Source organism: Procambarus clarkii, chromosome 90, assembly GCF_040958095.1.
Source record: "Procambarus clarkii isolate CNS0578487 chromosome 90, FALCON_Pclarkii_2.0, whole genome shotgun sequence".
In the NCBI taxonomy this organism is placed as follows: Eukaryota; Metazoa; Arthropoda; class Malacostraca; order Decapoda; family Cambaridae; genus Procambarus; species Procambarus clarkii.
Window position 1 is genome coordinate 13,904,361 of NC_091239.1, and position 6,011 is coordinate 13,910,371.

Sequence of the window (6,011 nt, forward strand, 5' to 3'; positions counted from 1 at the left end):
ACCTTCTCTAGCCTCCTGCCCCCCACACCTTCCCTTGCCCCCTGCCCCCCACACCTTCCCTTGCCCCCTGCCCCCCACACACACCTCTCCCTGGATGGTCCAACTAGCCACCAGGTGGACCCTGAAGTTCATAGCTTCAGGCTACATGACGAATCTTATATTGGCCAAATTGTATCTCTCTATGTTATTCTAACCTAGTTATACTTGCAGGGGGTTGAGCTTTAGCTATATGGCCCCGCCTCACACCCCCTTGAAGCTATGAATGAAGTCTGCCTCTACCAACTTGACTTAGTGTATTATTTGTTCTTTATTCTAACACAAATACAGTTGTGTAATGTCTCTGGGGGATCATTTAAACAATTAGTGTGCATGTGAGTCGTTAATTGGCGCACTACCCATGCTAATTAGGCTGTTCCCGCCACTACCTCAGTACGTTAGCATATATTTACGGAATCGACCGAAGCATTAAATAATGCCAAGCATTACGTGAAATATTCAAACGCCGTAATATCGACGTTTCCTATCCGTCTACGGGCTCACCATAGCCCGTGCTGCTTGCAACTTTTTGTTCCAAGTAGCGAATCTTGAACAACAACAACATCCTATCCGTCGGCCTCGATGGATCAAGTAGGTTGTTTGGGTTGGTTTCTGGTTAGTTTTTTTTTTTTTTTACGGCGAAGCAGGTTGGGAAAGTGGGTTGTGTGGGTGAAGGGTCAGCCCGTCTCTTGATACGCCTCTCCGTAACAATTGCGACGTTTCAGGCGAGAGGACAGGTTCCTTAATCTGGAGCCTTGGGTTTCAGGACAGATTTCACACCTTGTATAGCCACGTTATTCAATCCTTTTGTCCAGGACAGACAAAGGGGAAGTAATTCCTTTTGTTATTCAGGGGAAAGTTAAACAAAATATAAGAGAAACGCATTAAGGAATAACGGTAAAATGAGAGAGAGAGAGAGAGAGAGAGAGAGAGAGAGAGAGAGAGAGAGAGAGAGAGAGAGAGAGAGAGAGAGAGAGAGAGAGAGAGAGAGAGAGAGAGAGAGAGAGAGAGAGAAAGAGAAAGAGAGAGAGAGAGAGAGAGAGAGACAGAGAGAGAGAGAGAGACAGAGAGAGAGACAGACAGAGACAGAAGAGACGGTATGAGAGTACAAGACAGGTACAGGTAACTAAGATCACGTTGGTTTAGAAAGTTAGTTAACACTTAACTGTACTGAGAGTCACCTTGTGTATGGGAACTGGTTCACTCAGGGAGTTTCTGAACGCTCCATTGAAATTGAAACTGAAATAAGTCTATTGAGGTACAAATACACGCAAAAGGATATAAAGAAGCCAATAGTGGTTCCATGGCTTCAAATTTGTACCTAATATTACTTCATTTTTGTAATATACTTTTATCAACTGTGGTCTAGTGCTGGTCTGGTGGGGGGAAGGAATGGTGCCCCAACCACTTGGACGGTCGGGAATTGAACTCCGACCTGTATGAAGCGAAGACGCTCTATCGTCCAGTCCAAAACGTTGTAACTTTGCTTGAAATGTATAGTGTTAGCAAGGAATAATACTGTGAGCATTCATGGTGTGGTTGGCAGAACATTTGTCTATAGTACTTGTGAGACTCGAATTCGAATCTTCGAAGATCCTTCTACAAATCAAGAACAGAACTGGTCACAAACTTGCTCTTGTGACACACTGGTTGTTGTGTCTTGCTACTGGCATGAGTCTGTCATGTGCTGGACATCTTGGTACACATTTGTCTCTGTGATCTCAGCCCCTAACTTAGCTCATCAAGATTGTAACTTGCTTAGCTAAATGAATTGTGGGATTCAGTCCCTGAGCCCATTATGTGCCTCTGTAACCCTTTCCACTACCAGGATGGGTATGGGGTGCATAATAAATGAACTAAACTAACTTTGAGGTCGTATTTGTGCGGAGAGTAGAGCCGGGACAAAAGGAAGCCGGTCGGCCGAGCGGACAGCACGCTGGTCTTGTGATCCTGTGGTCCTGGGTTCGATCCCAGGCACCGGCGAGAAACAATGGGCAGAGTTTCTTTCACCCTATGCCCCTGTTACCTAGCAGTAAAATAGGTACCTGGGTGTTAGTCAGCTGTCCGGGCTGCTTCCTGGGGGTGGAGGCCTGGTCGAGGACCGGGCCGCGGGGACACTAAAGTCCCGAAATGATCTCAAGATAACCTCAAGAAGAGTAGCCGGGTGATCTTGTTGCCGTGAGGGCGGAGGACGGCGAGGTGGCAGTGTCGGGGGAGATATAGCGTGTTCTTGGTGGGCACACAGCGAGGTGGCAGTGTCGGGGGAGATATAGCGTGTTCTTGGTGGGCACACAGCGAGGTGGCAGTGTCGGGGGAGATATAGCGTGTTCTTGGTGGGCACACAGCGAGGTGGCAGTGTCGGGGGAGATATAGCGTGTTCTTGGTGGGCACACAGCGGCCCGCATGTAATGAGGCTTCAGTCTCTGGCCTTCGGGAACTTCACACGGACCCATGGTCCCGCCCTCCAACCCTTCCTCCCTTACGGCACGTACCTAACACCGTGCCCTCGATGCCCCTATCTCTCTCTCTCTCACACCATCTTAAGATGGTGCAGCTGCATAATACATTCTTACAACAAACGCTGCCTGCAGTGTGACTGCTGGAAGCTTGATGGACCACATCTTCAAGAGGAAACTAGATTTATTCCTCCAAGGAGTGCCGGACCAACCGGGCTGTTGTGGGTATATGGGCCTGCGGGCCGCTCCAAGCAACAGCCTGGTGGACCAAACTCTCACAACTCAAGCCTGGCCTCGGGCCGAGCTTGGGGAGTAGAAGAACTCCCAGAACCCCATCAACCAGGTATCAACCAGGTAACATCGATACAAAAAGATGGTTTTCGTGTAGATGTCACTCCCCCAGGGCCGGAGACAGGTGTCATCACGCCCCGAACAAGTGTCATACTGCAAAGTATTACTAAGCCCGCCACATGAGACCTCTGGAGCCGGCTTAGTAAAGATGTATTGAACTCACATCTGCCTCTCTAAAGTTTATATCTGATGAGCCAGGGACCACTCTATACCACTCAATAGCAACGAGGCTATTGAAACCTCTACTAATTAAGAATGAAAGCAGTGACACTCTTTACTGTGTGTGTGATAGACTTAGGTTTGAGTTACTGGGAAGAGAAAGCTCTCAGCTTTGTTTTGATAGGCCACTACGGGCTCACCATAGCCCGTGCTACTTAGAACTTTTTGTTGCAAGTAGCGAATCTTAGACAACTACTCAGCTTTGTCCAGCACACACTTTTAAACTTGAAGACTTAGTCTCCCTTTATATCTAAGCACTTGACCAGACCACACACTAGAAGGTGAAGGGACGACGACGTTTTGGTCCGTCCTGGACCATTCTCAAGTCGATTGTGTCGACTCAAGTCGATGACAATCGACTTGAGAATGGTCCAGGACGGACCGAAACGTTGTCGTCCCTTCACCTTCTAGTGTGTGGTCTGGTCAAATTACTTTAACCACGTTATTGTGACTCATCGCCTGCATCTAAGCACTTGTTCTGAAAATCTTAAAAAAAGGCTAAGCAAACCATTTTTTTAATATGCAAATTGTATATTAAAACACTCAAGGTATTTCATGGTCACATTAACGCGCTCCGGTGACTCCGGATCAACGTTTAATCGACGCTGAAAACGTCGATTCGACGTTAGGTTAGGTTAGGTTAGGTTAGGTTAGGTTAGGTTAGAGATGCACATGTATATCTTCCAGCTGTGATATCTGCCTGATCATCTGGGGCACTTCGAAGGGTCTGTCGAGGGCGGACCTATAACACCTGTCATGAGAGTAGAGGCCACACCTGCCACAAGAGGAGGTCACACCTGCCACAAGAGGCCACACCTGCCACAAGAGGCCACACCTGCCACAAGAAGAGGCCACACCTGCCAAGAGAGGCCACACCTGCCACAAGAGGAGGTCACACCTGCCACAAGAGAAGGCCACACCTGCCACAAGAAGAGGCCACACCTGCCACAAGAGAGGCCACATATCCAAGACAAGGGGTAGAGGGCTCACCTTGGCTGACCCCCCACACTCTACAAGAAAGCCCCACTCCGCCCCCATCTTCAGAAGACGAACAGTCACAAAAACCATAGCGAAGTAACCCCTTCTTATAGACCATAAATTAAGGCACTGAGAGCCGCATCCGACTCTGCACAGAGCTGCTTAGAGCTCAAACACCCCCCCCCCCCCTCCTATCCCCCCTTTGCCTAATCGCGGTTAATTGGGATGATGTACTGAGCTGCACAGGTGAATTAGATGCATATTAATCCAATTACCAGTGGCCCAGTGCATCCAGGTGACTACCTTTGGCACCTGTAGGCACCCCTGAGGCACAGGTACCTACCTGTACTCTACCATCACGCAATCACAAGCGCCTGGTTTCTGGGGCTTCCACAACCCCCTCATCAATATACAGGCAATTAGGTCATGAACTAATCCTGATTAGGTGCTACGTAATCCTAACCGGCTTAGCCTGGTCCTGGTGATTGGTCTGCCTCCCGCAGAAGTGTCTGAAGGTGTACATAGTAGCGCCGGTGAGAGATGTGAGACGGTGAGGTCGCATGATACCCGCAGGAGAGGGGTGGCCGAGCGGTCAAGAATCTCCAGCCACAGGCGGGTGAAGAAGCTTAAATTATGGTGTTATCGTGGGCGGCCTGAGACACGCTGAGGCCTGAGACACGCTGGGGCATGAGACACGCTGGGGCATGAGACACGCTGGGGCATGAGACACGCTGAGGCATGAGACACGCTGGGGCATGAGACACGCTGGGGCATGAGACACGCTAAGCCCTGAGACACACATCAGAGCGCGCCACCAGGGGCTCCTGGCCGACCTTCTCAGCCTCCTGGGAACCTGGTCCCGTCACACGCACACTGAAATACCTGAGACGGTATTATGTCACTGCGCATGCGTGGAGGTGCAGACGGAAGGGCACAGATGGGAAGGGAGAGATGGGAGGGCACAGATGGGAAGGGAGGGCGTGGGAAAGGGGTTACTACATCAAACGAGAGGTCAGTCTTAACCCTGTCCTAACATTTGTAGCCGTAATCTACTGCTACCATTGTCAATTCGGTTAGCCTGATAAACTGATAAACCACACACAAGAAGATGAGAGACGACGACGTTTCGGTCCGTCTTGGACCATTCTCAAGTCGAAGGTGATGAGTACGAGGTTATCTTGAGGTTATCTTGAGATGATTTCGGGGCTTTAGTATCCCCGCGGCCCGGTCCTCGACCAGGCCTCCACCCACAGGAAGCAGCCCGTGACAGCTGACCTGGTACCAGAACACCCAGGTATCTATTTTACTGCTAGGTAACAGGGGCATAGGGTGAAAGAAACTCTGCCCATTGTTTCTCGCCGGCGCCTGAGATCGAACCCAGGACCACAGGATCACAAACACAGTGGAACATCTGGGCACGGCGTCTTCCAGTCTAGAGGCAAATAATGAGAACTCACACCTCAGGTGCTAACCACGGGTCAGGTCAATTCGGGGATGACCTGATCCATTCGCGGAGATTGCCGCGTCTACATCAAAGGATGCTGAATGATTCCCTGTTGTATGTAAGATAATGTTTATACTCAAGAGGAGACAGCCCCGCTCCTGTGCCGGGTAAGTCCACTACGGGCTCACCATAGCCTGTGCTACTTGCCCCGCTCCTGTGCCAGGTAAGTCCACTACGGGCTCACCATAGCCTGTGCTACTTGCCCCGCTCCTGTGCCGGGTAAGTCCACTACGGGCTCACCACAGCCCCGCTCCTGTGCCGGGTAAGTCCACTACGGGCTCACCACAGCCCCGCTCCTGTGCCGGGTAAGTCCACTACGGGCTCACCATAGCCCGTGCTACTTGCCCCGCTCCTGTGCCAGGTAAGTCCACTACGGGCTCACCACAGCCCCGCTCCTGTGCCGGGTAAGTCCACTAAGGGCTCACCATAGCCCGTGCTACTTGCCCCGCTCCTGTGCCGGGTAAGTC